Raw genomic sequence first — 17,991 nt, 5'->3', positions numbered from 1 at the left:
CGTTAGCAAACCACAAGCTCATATTGCTTTTACTACAAACAGATTTCCCTGCACCATACTGTACTTTTCTTCTTGCTGACTGTTCAGTATGATCATCCAAAAATACTCCTATTTGTGTTATTTTTCACACACACCGCCCTGAAACAAAATTCAGTATGAAAGAAGAGCAGTTTCCTCCAATACAGCTCAACATCCAAACTAAGCAGCAGTAAAATCGTATTTATTCACTGACTGAGGTTTCAAACAGTAAAATGACTGTTACTGAGTTATAGATTGGACCATGCCCTGAATAAGACCCCAGAATAGGTCTCCCGTGACAGCTCTCTCACCTTGACAACCCTTGGGAGCGCTGGGGGAGAAGGAGGAATGCATGCGTGCTTCTAACTGGGGGCGATACTTGAATATAGTCAAGCTTCACAATCACAGTAGGCAGAAGTTGGCAGATTTTGCCTTTGGGAATGAAGTGGGAGACAGAGAGAAGGGAGCTGGGTACCTGAGGCCAGCGCATCCACGCGAGCGAGGCTCTTCACCTGCAAGCTGGGGGCGCCTGAAACGGGATTCGGAGAGAGAGACAAGCCGGGACCTCCCCGATGCCGAGCGCGCCCGAGAGCGCGGCCATGCTACGCAAGCTGAGCGATCCGAAGGCACGGGTGCTAAACGTGGTCATCTTCTCTTTCTGTGCAAACTCTGGCAAGCCCTGTACCTTTCTCTACGTCTTTGTTTTCCTGTTTGAATATGGGATGTTCCGATGAAATATAAATATTAATATTTGATTAACTCACAGCTACAAAGCTTAGTTCCTTAAAGACTAATATAGATCTTTGAAATCTTTGAAAAACTATATAAATATGAATTCTTTTATTTTTCTAGCATTACATTAACGACCATACAGTGGAGGTTGATGAATTAAATAATCTCTGTCTATACTTGCTTATACCTTTCTGAAACAGTTACCTTTTCAGCAGATATTTCTCATGCCTTGTCTCAATCCAGAAATGACATTTTTGGTAAAGCTTTGCAAAAACCCATTCAGCTGTTTTTGAGTCATCCAAGTATGTAAAAAACAGTTTCCAGCTGTTAAGTTTTCCATCAGCCTTTTTTTCTTAAACACGCTTGTATAATTATAACACAGCTTTGTTTTAAAACATCAAACTTGACACGTACGTAGTCCTGAAAGAGAAGCAGCGGCACTGCCATGTTTGAAACCATTTGGTTTTGAAATAACAAGGTTATTACCGTATTAAAATATCTTTCTTTTCTTAAGGATTCTCCCAGACACTGAGCTATACGTTAACTGCAGACACTCAAATTGTGTAAATGACCAGTAAAAAAAGAAAAAGAAAAAACAAACCCAAAGAAAAAAAGGCACTACTCTTGCAATCTGTGACTGTGCTGTAACAGGGAGGACTGGGGGACACTGTTTACCCTGGGAGCAGGCTCAGACCTGCCTACAGTGCACTCTGCGTACGCACATGCGCTCTAGAGGAGCACGGCTAAAGCTCTAGCCTGGTGTTTTCACAAGACCCAGCTCAGCTTCGTGTGCTCCGGAGAGACTGGCAACGGCGAGACCCGTGTGCTCGTCAGCTCTGTCTGCTGGCGGGTGGCTCGGGGCCACTGTCTCCAAGCCCAGGCTAGCTACCCGGAGTTTTAACAGTCCATGGGCTAATAGGTGGCAATAAGGTCAGAAAACGTGTAGGTGGCATGGTCTGCTTTCAAGATCATGCTTCAACTGCTAGTACAGACCTACAATCATGTACTCTCTAAAAAACTTGGAACTGGCACTTAAGGTGGGAGAAAGACAACCATATCCTTCACCCTCGCCACAACATGTGGCGCTCCCCTGTGATGGCCCTAGCTTTCCACGAAGATTCTGAATTCAGTTTGGCGCTGCACACTTCTACAGTGTTAATTATTGCATCTTTGCACTTCGGTATAGAATAGCATCAAATCAGACTGGAGATGATTCCTCGCTTACATTCTGCCTAGATAGAAATGCACTGACATGATACCAAGCAGATAAGAATCAGCCATTTACTTAATTTAAACACTTCATTTAATCTGGAGTATTTCATGTTTTGATGTCTTAGTGGAGTAAGTGTTGGTTTTGAGAATATTAGTGGTGGCTGAAACAGGAGCTCTAGTCTGATTGATTGTTGGATTACACAGCTTTCACTCTCAGAACTATTTTTTTATACGACGACGTAGAGGTGTATGCAGCTTTTATACCTTGCATGAACCACTGGCCTCAGCAAGAACTCCTCCATCAGGCTGGAGGAACTCTTTCTAAAGACGCAACATTTCTGCAAAAGCAAAGTCACTGCATGTGTAGATTTCTATATGGGGCTCAGCTGTGCCAATTTGTACAGACAAGAAGAGACTCCGTAGCTGTTTCTCATTCAAAGTAAACAGCGGTACCTCCTGCTCTTCCCTCTCCTGGGACATGTCCTCCTACCGTGCAGCTGTGAGTCCACAGAAACTATCAATGTCATGACACGACAGTGAATCTGAGAAGACAGTCTGACTCACCTGAAAGCAAAAGATACAACCCTGATGGGCTTTCACACAGAGAAATGAGCATGTGCATGCATACACTCTTCCTTACTTTACACTACCTGTGCTTTTATCAGTACACCTATAACTCAGTATTATGTCCATTTGAGAGGTTTTCTTAATGTGTTTCAAAGCACATCAAACATATAGGCGGCGCTCAACAAACAAAATGTCCCTGGAAGACAATTACAGGGAAAAAACTCAGCGGTTCCTACCTATCACACTGTCTTCTCCCTGTACTATCTGCCTTGGAAAGCCCACAGCTAGGGGTGACACAGTAAGAGATACTATTGTAAGCAAGGGGGCAGAGGTAAGGTTGCTGTGGGAACCTTAACTCTAAATTTCCTGAGTTTAGGGAGATTAAAATCTCAGTCTCCACATCCCATTAGCATACTTTTTGTGCATACAGAACATGGCCTAGGCAAGTGTATTGTTTCTAAAGGAAAAGGTATACTATTGGGTAAATAGGTGTCTGTGCACATTTTGGCAACTCTAAGCTACATATTCAGTTCTAATCAATGCTATTGGATTTTGAAACCCACTAGAGCAATAACGAAGTGGGAAAAGCAATAGGAAAAATCCAAACAAACTGTAAGTTATGTTGTGTGCTTTACTATTCTGAGCGTCAGTGTCGAGACAAAAGAAGAATAAGAGTTTGCCATTTGCTAGTTGTTAATAATCAAGAGAAGATCTGCCAGACACACTCTTCAAGGGCTCTGTCTGTCTGGACCAGGTAGATGCTGCAATACACAAAGGACTTTCCACACAGAGAAAGAAAGAGTGTTCATGGACAATGATGCAGCGTTCTTAATTAAGATTTTCATTACTGATACATACATTAAGGTTTTGCTAATGCTAGTGCCCAAGCACTCTCATGTGCAGGTAGATGTCTCTGATTCTATCTCTAGAAACCCTTTTGCAAATCATCGTGAACATCCACCATCCAAGGCTCAAAATCAGCTCACCTGCCCTTTGCTATAATGACAATGGAAAACAAAAAATGATATTTTATTTGTCTGCTGGATGCGAACTTAACATTTTGCAGGCGTGAGAATGAATAGGCTTTTGCAAGGCTGTGCTGCAGCACATTGAAACTGATTCTGATCTCACTTACACCTGTTTGATGTTGATGTAACATCAGGAGCTTCAATAGCGTAAGTGCAGCAAAAGTTGGAGGAAAAAATAATGAAAGAGACACTAGGTAAATGGAAAATGGGATAAAACACAACATGAGTTTGCCAAAGGTAGATTGTAGTAGTCTAACCTGATAACTTTCTTTGATAAGATAACTGATTATCCAGACAAAGGAAATGCAGTAAATTTAATCTATCAGTACAGCATTTGATACAGTATCACAGGGGAAATTATGAGTTAAGATGAAGACTTGCAAAAGGACTGTAAGGTGAGCAAGTGCTTACCTGAAGGGGAGATGGGGCTGTGGTGAAAAAAAGAATTACTGGCCAAGGTGAAGGCTATATTTCCACAATTTTTTAGTTAAACAAAATAGCACTTTCTACCTAGTAAGATCTGGGGGGAGTGGGTAACATTTCTTTATGAGGCCCCTCAAAGGGAGGGGGCATACAGTAGGAAAAAGTGGGAGCATGCTTAACAGCCATAAAAGGAACAATCAACTTCAATAAATTGCTCATTAACAATATTTAGGCCTCATTCACCTGTAATGTTTCCGTGTTATTTCTATGGTTCTGTCCTTTGGGAAGTTCAAAGATGCTACAACTCAGTAGTTCAAAGATGCTATAACAGCAGTTTACTTGTACAGTTGAATTAAATATCTAGTTCACTTTTCTGCTTTCAAAATATTCTTATTCCCAGAACAGGATGCCCATTCATCTACAAATCTGCTTGCTGAATGCCTCAGATCTCGTTAGAATGCTGGACCCTGCCTCCCAACAAAATGGTGCTGGAATAAGATGTGGAGGAGAAATACTTGGTGAGCAGAAGGACTTACGAAAGCATTGCTCCTCCCTGAACGTTATTTTCTTGATCTATCCAGGCTATGACATTTTGTGAATTCCACCGACGGGACAAACTGGGCTGACCACTAGCAAGGCAAAGATGTTGCACTGGCACACTGTATGTACCAGGATGACATGCATCAAAACACAGCCATGCCAGAATGAGAGGTGAAAACAGTGCCACAGAAGTCCCAGTAGAAGGTATCAATGTGAGATTAATTTGCAGACTCCAAAATAAATGATCTGCCAGCATATTTTTAACAAGTTAAGAAAAAAAACGGGATTTTTGACAATCTTCCTTGAGGCATGCCTTACTCTACAGGTAATTCAATGACTAAAACTGTTACCTTTCCATTAAAGTTCACTGGAAGAAGAGGTGCATTTTGTTTTAGTCTTCTGTGGCAGAATTGAACTACTTAGTGTTGTAACTAGACCATGCTAAGCACGCATGGACTTTCACGCAAGGAATCTGCACTAAAAACCAAAACTTGAAGGATTTGTTAAGTGCTAAAACTGATAAACAGTTTTGGAGACACATCATTTTGGGGGGTTGGTTGTATGCTGATCACACACGGTAGGTTTCCTTCACAACCTTCAGTGCATATTGCAGAGCATCCAGAATGTAGTACATTAATTTTTGTCTTTTATGTAAAAGTGGATTTACTGCAAAAAGTGAAATTCTATTAATCCCTTTTACAGACATCCAGGATAAGTGAAAACAGATGAATATGAAATTTAAACACATATCCAGATCCAAATGTTGCAACTGGTCCTTACTTTGGTGACTATGTAAAGCATGAATACCTTTAAATTGTATGCTATTTGAAGTTGGGATTCCAATTTTGTCTCTGAAGAATCAAGTTGTTTAGTGTATGCTTAAGAAGCTAAAACATTAGAAAACAGCATTCACAAAACTGATACAGCTATTCTATTAAACTTAAAACTCAATGTGATGGAATGGGAGAGAGCAAGATCTATTCAAATCCAAACCCATTTGCTTTCGGTGGTGTGCAAAAATCTAATATTTTGGGCATGCAAACATACGAAATGAGAATATTACCTTGGGGGCTGAATTTGTGAACCATATTCAGCATGATTTTATCCAAAATGATGGAAAGAAGCAGCAGTGGCAAGAACTTCAGAGGAAGAAAACATTATTTCTTAATACCCTGTGAACCTTTTTACGTCTAAGAGTTCCCATTCCTACCAAGTAGTAAAACAGTCTTCATGAAGCATGGCCTGAAGACTAATTACATATGTTTTGACATGTGCACCTGTGTAATGGCACACAGCTAAACTACATGGCAGATGGCTTTCACTTCTTTTTTAAGTCGGAGAGGCGGAGAGAATACAGAGATGGAGGAGGTACTCTTAAAAGCTCATTTTCAATCATGGTGTCCTACCCATAGGACGTTCAGCATGAATACGGAGACGTGGTCTGGCATTTAAACTTCCATGAGTATTCAGCTTTTGGTGCCAGTTTCAGTAGTCAAATCTATGATCTTTTGATCAAGAAGTGACTTTGGGGAAACCATCTATTTCTGGATATCCAGTTTTATAGTAACCGCTCCTCCAGCGCTACTTGCTCTTGGTACCATTTTTACCTTATATCTGCTGTGTACATTTTACAGAGCCAGGTATATAACATAATGTTAAAGTAGGGTGCATCAAAGAGGATTTCTGCATAAGCAGCAGGACTGACAATACATTTCAGAAAAGAGACAGACATTTGGTGATATAACTGTAGAATAGCAACATGCTTGCCAAAGTTGGAAGATAATTTACCATAACTGCAAAGGGAATATTCTGCAAAACTCTGCTACACTCTGTAGTTGTGCCATTTTGTGCAGTAATTTCAGACCTAACAAACTGGACTGTCTTAATATTTTGATAGTTAGTGTTCAAACTGCTGTAGGAAATGCTGCCACTGATTCAGCAAGGTGGTCTTTTCCATCCAAATATATTAAATTATGCCAGTGTGGGGTAAAAGCACGCTGAACAACTGCATTTTCTTTCTGTCCCTTTCCTTTTTCTAGCTAAATCTAAAATATTACGCTCCTAGAACTGTCTAGTTTAAAGTCCATTTTTTTCCTGCTGTAATCTGTTATATTTCAAAAGAAGCTAACACTCAATACATTATATTACACTAATTAGATGAAAAATAACCCAGAACAAAAAGATCTCTAGTAAGCATAATGGCAGAAAGGTGTGACATTTTCAGCTGTCATGCTGGCCAGTCTTAAATTCAATCTCATCTAACTCCAGTGGATATCTTGTAGGCATTGCAATTAGAAAGTAGGTTGCATACATGCCTCTGTTGTAATCCACACATCAACTTCACAGCCATGGGCAGCCATTATTATTTGTTAAATAATCTGAACGTTAACACTTAAACTAATGCTTGAATGAAAAACTAGTATTAATTTTTGCTCCTTTTTTTAACCTGGCCACTTCTCTGTTTTTCTGGATATTTGGTCTATTTTTATTAAGGACATTTTAGAACAAAACCATGAACTTTGTCAGATTTTTTTTAAATGAGGTGCTGTTTCATGTAAATCTGTTGCTTAAGTCCATTTTATGGTTATATCTTCAGATAAAGAATAAAGCTTAAAGTTGTGGCACTTGTTCAAGAACATTCATCCCGAGGTGCGTTCCCAGTTACACAGTTTGATTTCTATAAACACAGCAGAGCACAATTTCTGCTCCACTGCTATTTTGAGCCTGTTTCACCATTTCTCTCATTTGCAAATGCCAAATAAAGGGCCTCTGCCCATGTTATTCTCTTTTTTGGAACATTCCCTTCCTTCAGGAGACACATAAAAGCTGGGGAAATAATATCCCTTTCCTGTCTCAGGTTGCTGTATAGATGACCATTCCCTTCCAAGAACCCCTGATTTTCAGAAGCAGATCGTCTGATTCTTCTGGATAATTTGCATGCCTATTTATTACCTTAATTATGATAATTCTTGAAAAATGCTAACTCTTGAAAGCTGTTGTAAACATAAGGCTTATTACATCTAGACTTTTTTGGCATTTTGCAAATGTTCATTTTTGATTCCTGAATAAGCTTGACCTGGAGGTTACTACCCTCCTCTGAAGTAAGGGAGAGCTTCTTAAGAAACCTGAGAAGAGAAAAGATGCCTCCTCCCTGTTCCTGATGTAGCAATCGCTGTTGTTGTTCCTCATCTGCAAAACAATACTAAGCACACTAACCAAATAAAGGGATTCAGACGGTGCTAATTAGCTGTTATTTCATGCGGATGGTTCAGAGTGCTAACAGATGACAGTTTGGTGGTGAACAAGTACCAACAGCAGGGACACATATATAGATATCAAAGACTATTTGAGCATCATCATGTCTGATAAAGTGAATACGTATGCTCAGAAACTGGCAACTGGCAGGCTGGAATACTGCTGGGTGTCTTTTGACATACAAATCGCTGACCATATGATGGATGGTTCTCATAACTATGATGAGATCAGTAAGATGCTGCTCAGCTTCCCTTAGGTCATCATTACTTGACCGAATATGTCTTCATGAAGCTGAGGAATAAATGGCACTTTTTTTTATTTCTTCTTCTTCTTCTTTTTTTTTTTTTTTTTAACAGGATGCCTAATAACAAGGATTAGAATCAGTGCTGAATCTAATAGGAATCACGCTGCAGTTCAGTACAACCCAGTTACATCAGAAACCTATTTCAAAGAAACAGCCAGATGTTCATGGAATTAGGTTAACATGTCCTGCAACTTCTTTGTATCTGGATCACTTTGGTGCATTTCTGATTTGCACTTACCAAAGCTAACAGCGGATAACTCTTCAATATTGTATGGGCTCCATCTGAACGGATAGCGCTCTGGAAGTAAAGCGTCCTACTGTAGCTATTTATCCTGCTGTAGCTACATATCTTACTGTAAAGCACCTTAGTATTGTTGATACTTTTACACGCTGTTGACAATACGATAGAAAGGCTCAAGACCGGTTGGAAGACTCTTCTTCCATGAAAAGGTTGATTTTTGACAAAGAATCTACCTGCTTCTCTCAAACTCCTGAGGACATTCAAGTGGAGCAGAGAGAAATTGTATTCCTCTTAAATGGAAATATCATTTGGGGGAGAGATCCATGAAATCCTTCCACCTCCAAAACTTCGACGCCACATAGTCAGACAGACACGTGTGTAACCTGGGGGAGGAGGAGGAGGAAGAAGACTGAATCATCGGCAAGTTGTGGGTAGGGATACGAGAAGAGAGCCCAGTGCTGGGTACTGAGGCAGAGGGCAGAACAAATCAGTTATTAATTCTAGACCAGAAACACGCTTCACAGGTACCATTAACAGCTTCTGATGTAAAAATGTCCCAATTCGACTTTTCTGTTACCCAAAAGAATTCACAGTATCAGTGGCCTGAAGGACCTATCTTCCAGAGAGAAAGGAGAGAACCAGTACAAATAATACAAACTTTACACGCGTGCCTGAAATAAAGTGAGGTTCCTACGGAGCTTGCTCAGTTGAGAACAGAGGAGCACAAAGAAGCCCTTGGCTGTGGAATAAGCCTGACTTAAAGAAGCAAGGAAGTGTGCGCCTGTAGTTTTACAGGTCAAGAAACAAAGGCAAGACTGACGGGAAACGACTTATGCATGGTCACACAGCAAAGCACTGTCGGAGAGGGATTTCAGCTCCGGGTTTCCACATGCCTATCTACCATGAAGCCAGCTTGCTGCTTCCACCCAAACTGCCTTGTGCTGCAGAGATAGAATGATGATAAAATGGTGCCTTTGTGCAAATGTTGAAAGCACATGGTCCCTGCCACAGGCAGAAATGATTTTGCCGCTGCTGCAGGAAGCGTTAACATAACCGGTGTGCGCTTCACGTCCCTAAGTATCATTAACACTTTTTATCGATATTATGAAGTTCTGCAACAAAAATAATAGGATTTGTCAGGGGCCGTTATGAACCGCCCCAGCTGGATAAATACATAATACATGATGGCAAAGGTCTGATGGGACTTTAATCAATTGCCTTTCCAAGTCAAATAAATGTCACATTAGACGTAAGCCATGTTGCATTCTGGGGGGGCCTCTGCTCACCTCGTCTCACGGGCCTGACACCGCCACGGGGAGCTATGCACGCGCATAGACTCCTACTTATTTGTAGCAAATATATCAGCGCAAAACTGGAACAGCACGTTGTAAATTACGGATTTGGGACACCTTATAATGAAAGGCAAAGGGGAAAGGAAAGAAATATGGGGACACCATAGGCATGATAGGTCAGCTCAAATACATCTCCTCAGTAGCTGGCATTGTCATACCACCTTTCGCAGTCACTGCAGCATATCTCATGTTTCTGCCCACAGGGCGGGGAAGAAGGTGACGTGCTGTTTCTTTCTGCACCGCAAAAGTAGTGATTCAACTTTAAATGTTAAAGTCATATATTTTAGGTCTAGTATCAGGAAAAGAAAGCTCTCTGATTGTTTCAGCATGCACCTGAAAAAATTATGAATGTCCATTTAGACTTTAGCACCCCTTTGAAGAAATTCTAACAATCAACGCACAACTTGAACATAAATTTGCAGGTTCAATTCCTCTCCCAAATATGAAAGAGCTATTTTTCTTCCTGTGCTATGCTTTTTTTTTTTTTTCCTTAAAATTCCAGGCAGCACTTTAACAGCCATCTACTTTCCTCTCTGAATGGGTAGGAGACATGAATTTAAATTGCAAAATGGAGATCTAAAGTAACACAAAGTCTAGGCATATTTGGACATGGAGTACTAAACCTAAATTTAAAAGCCGTCATTATTTTTGGCATTCACTAAATAGCTCCAGCTTGGACATCCCAAAACAGTGGCTTAAAATGCTGGTGGACATTTGGAAAACTTTGGTCTGTCTTTACTTAACTATAGTAAATATTATGAAGTGGTAGTGCTATATTTCTCTTTATATTGCAACAAGAAGCGTCATTATTTTAAAAACACTAGATTTCACGGCCAATATGTATGAAGGTATCCCAGCAAAATGCAAACTTTTGTTCCAAATACGCAAAACCATCATGTGTCAGAACCTGGCAGAATTAAAACCCAAATGATAATAAACAAACCCTCCCAAAGTTTCCATCCCCTATCCCCCCCAAAAAAAAAGGAAAAAGCAAAACTTAAACCATGAAAATTTTAATTATTCCTGTTTTAGGTCTTAAAACCACAATTATCTGGATTAATATAGTATTTTCTTCAATTAAAAAGGTTACCTACACAGCAGCAGCCAAACTCAAGTTGAATAAGACCAGGTGAGAAAAGAACTCTACATAACATCTTCCAAATAAACCACTAACAGATTTCTAATCCTGATACTGTTAGATGTCAAAGAGAATACAGCATATTTAATCTACCCAAATAAGAAGAGCAGGTCAGTATTAGGTAGGAGAGCACACAAGGCTGGGTAAGGAAGGGTCCCATGCCACAAGGTCAGATTTCAGCAAGGACAGGTTGAAATGCTAGTTGACAGTTTTCTATACTTGTTTTACGCTTGCATAGCATGGAGTACTCTGTTTTATTCTAAATCAGAGCGCAACAGCATAATGCCCATCACAACATGTATATCCCCAAATATAACAGAAATCTTCCATATTGTCATCCAAAAATATACATATAAATTACAGATCAATCAATCAATCAGTGTCACTGAACTAAATCTGAGTCCCATAAGCTGACACTGCATTAAAATCCTGGACGGTTGCATTAAAATAAAAACTCAGTATTGAGTCCTGTGGCCACAGGGAGCTACAGGGAAGTTCACGAGGGCTCTGGTCTGAATTGGATGGAACTTGAACAAAATGCGCAACTTGTATCAATGAAGAGCGTAAAATGTGTGGTATAAATACTTACACAAGAGACAAGAAAGGTTCCTTCAGAGGAAGGCCACAAACTGAATGTGAGTGATCTGAGAAGAAAAGGGAGAAAGGAAAAAGGAAATTAAGTGACAATAAACACACTAAATGATACCAATATAAAACAGGGATCGAGGACGCTCACAGATGGTAGCAGTTCCCGCAGAAGAGAGAGAGAAAAAAAAAGTGTTTTAAATTCACAAACTGCATACATCTTGGAAGTTTTGAAATTACCTGACCCCAAAACTATGTAGCTGAGAAAACTGGTAATGGCTGAGGACCCTTTCCATCCTGAGATAACTCCAAGCCAGCAGAGACTAAATATCCTCTGGTGGCTGTTCACCAGCCTCTGTGAAATAGGCTTGTGGCTCCTATGGACAAATGCTCTTGTCACAAAAACACTGCCAGATTTGAATGGCATCCTTCTTAGCAGTCACGCCAGATGATACAGACCTCTGAAACAGAACTCGCCTTCTTGATCCTGACCTTCACAGAAGAAGGGTTAGGCATATTATTAGGGCTGAGGATGCTTACATTACGGCTGATAGCTGCACAGAAAAACTGTGTTGTCTTAGTTCCTTCTGTCAACACAGTATCTTTGGGACTTGACAGACTTGTTACCCTGAGACCCCTAAGAAAAAACATGGCTGCATGAAAGTGGAACGGCTAAAGGATTGCAAACTTTCGGTAGGCTACAGGTCTGGTTTCCAAAGTCTACTATGGCGTATCTAAGCTTTGTTGCCAACACATTTTCCAAAACATATTAACCTGGGATGTAGTAACAGAATGAATCAAAGCCTGATGCTCTGAATTGTAACAAGAAGATACACTCCTGTTGGACACAGAAAACAAAGGCAGATGCCCCCAAAATGTTCAAAGCTGCAAATCGGTCTTGTCTCCCCTTCCCTTCACCAAGCTGAAAGAAATTCAGGTACCAGACAACACGGTGCTCTCCGAAAGATTGCTGTCAGGGGACCAGGAGCACAGTGGGCAAAGACCACGGGATCTATGTGGTGTACTTCAGTACTTAAGTCTAGACCTACTCTTTCCTGTCGAGTTATAGGGAGAGATTAGCTCTACCATTTCTCAATGCAATTAAAAATATTCAGAGAAATACAAAACTAATTTGGGATAGTAAAGGAAAAGTGAGGAGTTGTCAAAAGAGAGAAAGAAGGCAGGCAGGCAGAAAATTTGTTCAGAGCTGTAGCTATTATTTGGGGGAATTTTGGGCCTGGTAGAGGAGAGCGTGAGAGAAGGCGTGTGTGCATATCTAGTGGTTGGTCATCCACAAGGGAGGTGGAGGAAATACAGCAAAGAGCAGAGAGAATCATCAAAACTGCAGGACAGCGAACAAGGTGCTTATTGCATCCTTTGGATAGGCCACCCAGAGAGGCCCTGTTCAACAGCAAATTTCTCTTTAAAGAAGCTGACTGCTCCCATGTGTAAGGAGGATTTGCATGAGAGAGACGACAGGATGGATTCTGCCCAGACTGAAAAGCTGAAGTGCCGTAAGATGAAAGGAAGGGCAAGATCAGGCTGGTGGACAGAACGTCACTCTTTACCTTGCTTTCAAGAATCCATTACTCTGATGAACTTTAACAGGGAAGTTCTCCCAGTGGAAAAAACCTCCTTTGCTAAGCATGTATCCCTTATTTTCCTTTTACGTTGCTCCTGAAGGTGTAACCCCGAAGCCCATAGATTCATCTGTGATAGACTGTATGTGAAGGACTGTTAGCGGCTGGTAGTTGGGAAGTATTTCTTTCAGGGTTTTGGGCAGATGGGGCAGTAGGCTGCACACCATGGAAGGACCTGAGACAAGAAGTCTGAAGCAAAGAATGTGCCTTGGAGTCCTGGAGTTTAAAAAAAAAAAAAAAACCCGAAAAAAAACCCGAAAAAAAACCCAAACCAAAACCAACCAGGAGGCATCCAGCATGGGAAAAAAAACACAGAATGGAAAATTTTAGGCCGAGTGGTTAGAGTTTGGCTCTGTTATAAGCAACATAAAACAAGTTCTCTTAAGGGAAAGCGTCAAGCAACTATGATGACATGGATGCCAAAGAATTCTACAAATTATGGCTTGAGACTCTGGAGGTGCTGAGTAATGACTTACACCAACATTACCGTCGAATTTGCCATAAGAAGTGAACAAGATTGTTGTACGTAATTAAAACTGTAGGGTAATTTTAGAGAGGCACAATATACTAGAAGCTGCAAACTAGAATCTGGAAAATCACCAGAAGTGAAACACCGTAATTTTTTAAATGATTGCAATTGGTCTGGACGCTTGATTACCAGTTTTGTTCAAAAGAAAATATATGAAAACAAAACTTTCCATGTAAAGTATTGGAAAAACAAGATGTGTCTGAGGAAACTATGATTCATTCCAGGTTAGATAACTGCAGAACATGTATGCGGGAGAGAAGTGGGCCAAATCCTGTTCTCACTGCCCTGTGCAATCGTGCTGACTTAATTGAAACCAGGAGCAGAACCTGAACCATTAAAATGCTGGGGTGAAACTTTTTATCATATGGCGCTGTTTGTCACTAGAGACATACTTAACCTAATTATATTAGATTAACACAGTAGATTTCTTCAAGATATATTATTATATAATAACATAAAAAAATGAAGCCTAAGCAAGCTGACCATTTTCCCCAGGTCTCTGTGTTATAAGCAGAATAATCACCCGTCTCTATTTGTGTCGTTTGTTTTCAACCCAGTATGGCTCCATTTGGTGGGGTGGACAAAGGGAATCCGCTGATCTTTTTCATATTGAATTCCTAGTGTTAATTAATCATTATTACTTGGAAGCTGTTTTGGCCCCTGGACAGAATAGCCAGGGGCTAATCTTAAGCCTGCCCTTGCTTCACTGCAGCCAGGTTCTGCCCGCTTTCTCCTTCCTTGCTACGTGAATAAATTCCATTTAAATCACAAAGACTAGGAGACAAGCAAGGCCTATATGTTAAGCATGTTTAGGAATCTATCCCCCCTTGAGTTTAATGAGAATAAGGTTCCTGAAGAACTGAAGAATTTCTATTTATGGGGAGTTACGATGGTGAAATACAGCCATATGAGTTACATTATATAAACAGGTAATTGATTTATGAGGCTAACTACAATTTTCAAAAGTGACTTAGGCATTCACGTCAAAGTCCACTGGAAGTCAGTGAAGTTTTGGCTGTAAACCCCCTGGGGACTTGAGAATATTTTACTTTTGTTAGCTTAAGCACTGCTTACTTTCAAGGAAATTAACATCTTAGGTGCCAAAGTCATTTTTGCCATTGGCATTCATTTGCTTCTTACCATTTATTCACTAAATTGCTCGAGTTAATCTGCTTCAAGTGCCATTTTCTTAGCAGTAAACTGGGGCAGTGATTCTGCTCTAATTTTTGCAAAGTGATTTAGGATCTCTCTGATGTAATGCACTGCTGAGGCGAGAAATGTTATTTCTTCAGCCCCTAGACTGGCAAGAAGCAGGCAAATTCTGAACTGCTTTAAGCGGGGAGCACTGGCAATGGATTCAGATAATCCTAAAGTGACTACTCTTACCTCAAAACATTTTCACCCTTTACCGGTACGAAACCGGTGAAGGGCACAGCTCAGCGAATTGGATCTAAGATGCAGAGTCTTGTCACCCCTCTCCTCCTGGATGCACTACACCTGCTCAGTATCTACACTATAATTTAATCCCAGTGGAAGATAAAGAAAATCATTTACTGGGGAATTCCTCAGTTCAGAGGGGGCCAAACGGAGCCAGTGCCATGCTGGGGGAACACGGTGGAAGAGGAGACTTGGCTGAAAGTCGGCGGAGCCCTGTAAATGATCTGAGGGGGCAGAGAGGCTGCACTGCGTCTCTGACACAGCACAGACAGATTACAGCAAAATTAAATTGAGGATTTTAGTGGATATAATTGTTGTTTTTATATATTAATGAACAACAATAATACGTGATTCTAAACTGAATACCAGGTTTGACATTTAATCTCAGCGCTCATACTATCCATAAATGTTCATAAACGTCACAAGACCCCTGCCCTTTGATTGAATTACAATCTAGTATGCAATTTAGGAAACATGGATTAATCTACATAGATTTATATTTCTGCAGGTTACATTGTTATTTGTTGATTTATACCCTTTTCCCCTAAGTGTTCTTTCCATCGAGAATCCAGGAAAATACATGCAAATCTTTAATAGGAGGCAGCTCAAAATCCAGTGACTAGCAGCAGATGGAAACTTGGTTCAGTGAAACCTATACTAATTATCATTTGCTTTTTGAAGTCACCTCTGCTAATGGCCAGCAAAATCTTAGTCCCTGTGATATCTCCTATTACTTTCACATTAACTCTTACTACAGCCAGCAATCACCTAACATGTTTCTTGGCAATGCTGTGCAATTAAACCGCCTTTCAATCAGCTTGCTGAGGAATCCAGAGATGGAAACTGCTTTAATATTAGGAGTTAATTACAAGAATGCAGAGGCAGGCAGTCAAATGTTATGTTAGCATACCAGAAATATGACAACACCTTAGCCGCAGATGTCACATGCGAGGTAAGGAGCCACATCAAGAAAAGCAACATGGCAACGTATAGAGGAAAATGATCATCACGTTCTCCTTTTCCTTTTGTTTTTTTTTTAATCTCCTTTGGTCATGATACTTGAGGTGACCACCTCCTTTAGCAGCCAAAATGTCTGGAATTTCACTGTCACCTGTAGTAACAGGCTTTACGGCACAATGGTGTCTGCTCGGGGACTGATAACGACACCTACTCAAACGGTGTGTCGCAGCACGGAGACGGCCCAAAAGGCCGATCGGACAATAGCACCTCTGCAAAGGCCCAATCCTGCTCCCTTTGAAATCAACCGAGTCTTCCCAAAATAATGGGTCAAGTTGCTTTTCTTCCTCTGCATCTTTACTTCTGTGTGCCTACGGGAAGAGCGACAGCTCCACAGCCTGGCCCTTGTCCTTGTGGATTCATTCCTTCATACAAGACCGAAGAGAAGGGTTGGCTGCTCTATCTAATAAGAAAGGAAACGAACATCACTCGGATGAGTTAGTGCTAGGAAAGTGATGAACCGAGGAGATGGTTTTACAACTGACAGCTTATTGCAGTGAGGGAGAAAGCAGAAATGGGAGACGATACTGCGAATTCAGCTTGAGGGCCAGTTATATGGCCATGCATCAACTCTTAGCCTACGACACGGGATTTGGCTGGGATAATTTTCTTCACAGTAGCTGCTATGGGGCTGTGTTTTGGATTTGTGCTGGAAACAGTGTTGATAACACAGGCATGTTATCACCGAGCAGCGCTTACACAGAGCCAAGGCCTTTTCTGCTCCCCACCCCATCCCACCCCACCAGCGTGGAGGCTGGGGGTGGGGCACAAGATATTGGGAGGGGACACAGCCAGGACAGCTGACCCCAACTGACCCAAGGGATATTCCAGACCATAGGACATCATGCTCAGCACATAAAGCTGGGGAAGGAGGAGAAAGGGGGGGACGTTCGGAGTTGTGTCATTTGTCTTCCCAAGTAACAGTTGCACGTGATGGAGCCCTGCTGTCCTGGAGATGGCTGAACACCTGCCTGCCCATGGGAAGCGGTGAACGAATTCCTTGGTTTGCTTTGCTTGCATGTGCGGCTTTTGCTTTACCTGTTAAACTGTCTTTATCTCAACCCACCAGTTTTCTCACTTCTACCCTTCTGATTCTCTCCTCCATCCCACTGCGGGGAGTGAGCAAGCGGCTGTGTGGGGCTTAGCTGCTGGCTGGGGTTAAACCACGACAAATGATCTTTGAAAAGTGACAAGGAGTTTTTCTACATGCATTAGAATTAAGGTATGTCTTTATACATCAGAACGTACTTACACATGTATTTTGGTTATGTATCATTAAAGAATCTGAAAAAAATCTACTCAACTATACGTGAGCACGCTCTTTTTAATAAACAGGCAGCCAAATTGTGGTTCTGTAGGGAATGCAATGATGACTTAAGAACAATTTTGAATCAAAATTTATTAATAATACTTCCATCACTCATTTTCCAAAGACAGAGTTTGTTTAGAACCTACAGTACACAGAAGATAACAGAAAAGGTAACTGACTTTTTTCCTCTCTCAAATTTGAAGACAGAAAACCTTGCAGTTTACCTTATCAAACATTGCAAAAGATTTGTGATATAGCTATAGCTTATATTTTCTTTAATTAGTATATAAGTAACTATTTAGTATCATTGTTAATTTTGGACCAGAAATTGTAGTAAAAGGAGACTTTTTTATTTTTTGTAATTAAGAATAGCTACAAGGTTAGCCTTGTCTTTTTCAAATTAAGAAAAATGTACTGGGAAAAGGAGGCTTTAAATGTGTGTTACACATGCACATACACAAAAATGCTTTTATAAACCAGAAACTTCATGGACCCTTAACTAGAAAATACAAAAGAAAACTCTTGATGGAAGAGATTTTTCAGCACACCCTGCTTGCCAGGAAGGCTGGATAATATTATGTTTTGATAGGACAAAGAAAATTAATCCAATCAAAATTTGGACTTTCATGCACATGTAAGCTAATTCAAAAAGACATCAAGCCAA

The 17,991-nt window shown here is 40.7% G+C and overlaps 1 protein-coding gene across 2 annotated transcripts in view; it reads right to left on the bottom strand.

Annotated features, from left to right (window-relative positions):
* Nucleotides 1-17,991, bottom strand: part of ZBTB20 (zinc finger and BTB domain containing 20) — a 458,636-nt gene that overhangs the window by 105,205 nt on the left and 335,440 nt on the right. For both annotated transcript variants that reach the window (XM_049824981.1, XM_049824982.1), the window contains one exon: nucleotides 11,400-11,454. The gene's annotated coding sequence lies outside the window, so the exon portion shown is untranslated. The remainder of the gene's footprint in view (nucleotides 1-11,399; nucleotides 11,455-17,991) is intronic.

This window comes from Accipiter gentilis, chromosome 21, assembly GCF_929443795.1.
Source record: "Accipiter gentilis chromosome 21, bAccGen1.1, whole genome shotgun sequence".
Lineage (NCBI taxonomy): Eukaryota > Metazoa > Chordata > Aves > Accipitriformes > Accipitridae > Astur > Astur gentilis.
The sequence above is the reverse complement of the archived record's forward strand: the minus strand, read 5'-3'. Positions and strand labels throughout refer to the sequence as shown.